Source organism: Bison bison, unplaced genomic scaffold (assembly GCF_000754665.1).
Source record: "Bison bison bison isolate TAMUID 2011002044 unplaced genomic scaffold, Bison_UMD1.0 scf7180017864367, whole genome shotgun sequence".
NCBI lineage: Eukaryota > Metazoa > Chordata > Mammalia > Artiodactyla > Bovidae > Bison > Bison bison.
Window position 1 is genome coordinate 5,777,756 of NW_011494939.1, and position 2,323 is coordinate 5,780,078.

General features: G+C 43.9%; 1 protein-coding gene across 1 annotated transcript in view; it reads left to right on the forward strand.

Moving 5' to 3' along the window:
- The window catches only part of ECE2 (endothelin converting enzyme 2), a 32,767-nt gene that overhangs the window by 15,691 nt on the left and 14,753 nt on the right, over positions 1–2,323 (forward strand). The window lies entirely within an intron of this gene.

Below are 2,323 nucleotides of genomic sequence, written 5' to 3' on the forward strand. Positions count from 1 at the left end.
GATACATAAGGTACTTAACATGTAGTCAGGAATAGTTGTGAATCTGATAAACTATCTGGGTTATGAAAGAGGCATGGAAAGGAAATATCCATTTAGGCCAAACCTAGTGAAACTGGAAATACTGTATGTAAAGGTACCAGCCTCTTTCTTATGTGGTTGCATTTAATTTTCACAGCAATACACTGAGTAGAAACGATCCCACCTTGATGAAGAAGAATGAAAGGTCAGAGCTTTCAAATAAAGATTATATACCTGATAAAGAATGGAGCCCAGATTTGAATCCAGGTCTGTTTGGCTTGAAAACTATGTGCTTCCTCTTATTCATCCAGAGAAGATGTAGCAGAAGACTAGCAACTAATGTTGGGAGGAAGTATGTCCTCCTTTTGATTCATATTGCCAAACTGCTCTCCAAAGAGGAGTCGGATTGCCTGGCTTTGAATTTGAATTTCAGCTCTACTACTCACTAGCTGTGTATCTCAGCCTCTCTATGCCTCGGTTTCCTCACCTACAAAATGGCTTGTGTGCCATGAAGATAAATGAGTGTGTTGATGTAAAAATACCTGGAACAGTGGCTGGCCATGGCACAGTGCTATATAAGCTTGCTACTTACAGTATGGTATTACAACAGCCATAGGACTATTTCTATGAGTCTGTTGCTGGAAAGTCCTTATAAAGAAGTTTGCTTCTACTCACATGGCCATGTCATGGTGGGATTTTCTATATGACAGGACTGACCCTGTGGCCATGTTTCCCTCCATCCAGGCTTGGGGGAAGTGGGAGAGGTCAGCAATGTGATGCCACATAGTCAACTTATTGAACATAAACTCCAGAGACTTGTCCCGTGTGGACAGGAGAAGGTTGTGCTGCTGCAGACCACAGTGCGGCTGGATGAGAAAGTTCCTTACTCAGGGAACCCTTGATTAACCTAGAACCCATGTTCCCATCTGGGAAACAGAACAGGCTTCCTCCAGCCATACAATTCTCATTTCCACCTATAGGATTTTAATAATAACTACACCAACAATAACAATAGCAGCGAGAGTACCCTTTATGTGCCAGAAATTGTCCTAAGAATTTTACAAGTATTGTTTCATTTAATTCTCACCACCATCCTTTGAAATAGGTACTATTCTTATTTCCATTTTACCAGAGAGGAAATTGAGCCTGGATCCAGAATCTTTCATCCTAACTATGACACTGTACTGCCTCTTATTTGAGAACATGCAGTTTTGGGGTGAAAAATGCCGAAAGAAAGAAATCCAGCAGTTTCTCAGTCATACATCATTTACCCTTTCTCAGCCACAAGAGCATTTCAAAATTGTTAGAGATGCTCACAGCAAGATGTTTGAGAACTGAGATTAGAGTCAAGACACGGGTGTGGATTTGCTGCCATTCCAAGCCTTCTCAGGTCAAATCCGAGAGAGGTGGGATGAGGATGAGGCACTTTTAAAAAATTTGTGTTTTTTTTTTTTAAAAAAAAACGACCAGACACTCTTCAGTGAAGCAGACTGCAACACCACCAGGCCTGATTAAGGAATGACAATATGGAAGGCAGATGGCAGATGCATAGACGCCACACTCTTGCCTTTCAGTTAAATATTGCTTGGTGTTTTTTTTTTTTTTCTTGTAAACCTCCCAAATAAAGTGGTTTGCTTTTCTCAAGTTAGAAGTGTTAGCTCGTCTTTTCTTTAAATATCTGTGCATGGCTGTTTTTTTCCCTGCCGATTTGTCACCATCTGTAACCCTCCCTTTGTGAGATGATCTGATGACAACAATTATCTTGGAGAGTAAAAGTGCAGTCTTGAAGCAGCGTGTAAGGGTGGACTCAGAGGGTGCGCAGTGTGTGTATGCTGCCCAAGCACTGTGTGTGTGTGTGTGTGTGTGTGTGTGTGTGTCCGGAACCTCAGGGCAGAACACACGTTGTCTCTGGGTGCCTGGTAAGTGTATACCTTTTGTGTGAACATGCAGTCTGTGCGTGGTGTTGTGTGTGTGTGTGTTTGTGGACCGTGTGTTGGGCTGAGTGCCTGCCTGTGTACTTTGGGTCTATGTGCTCCCTGTATAGATACAGTGCTGACACCCTGAATGTGGGTCACCTCGGGCGTGCTGCTCTGTGTGTGTTGGCTGAAGAGGGGCAGTGCGGACAGCTGGGGGAAGACGTTCCCCTGAGAGCGTAATTTCTCAAAGGTGTTTGAAGGGGAAGGGGAGGGCCTGCAATTTCGGGGATTGAGCAGGGTTTTCGGTCTGGGTCAAAGAAATGTAAATTAAGGGAGGCTTGCAAGAGGGTGTTGCTGGGATGCGGTGCTGACCACAAAGCGGGGAAGGA